Below are 267 nucleotides of genomic sequence, written 5' to 3'. Positions count from 1 at the left end.
TCATTGGGTGGATTCTGGGTGACAGAGCTGTTGTCATTGGGTGGATTCTGGGTGACAGAGAGCTGTTGTCATTGGGTGAATTCTGGTGACAGAGCTGTTGTCATTGGGTGGATTCTGGTGACAGAGAGCTGTTGTCATTGGGTGGATTCTGGTGACAGAGAGCTGTTGTCATTTGGGTGGATTCTGGGTGACAGAGAGCTGTTGTCATTGGGTGGATTCTGGGTGACAGAGAGCTGTTGTCATTGGGTGGATTCTGGGTGACAGAGA

This window comes from Echinops telfairi, unplaced genomic scaffold (assembly GCF_000313985.2).
Source record: "Echinops telfairi isolate 266 unplaced genomic scaffold, ASM31398v2 ScPeMD7_23;HRSCAF=83, whole genome shotgun sequence".
NCBI lineage: Eukaryota > Metazoa > Chordata > Mammalia > Afrosoricida > Tenrecidae > Echinops > Echinops telfairi.
Note: the sequence above shows the minus strand (reverse complement) of the source record.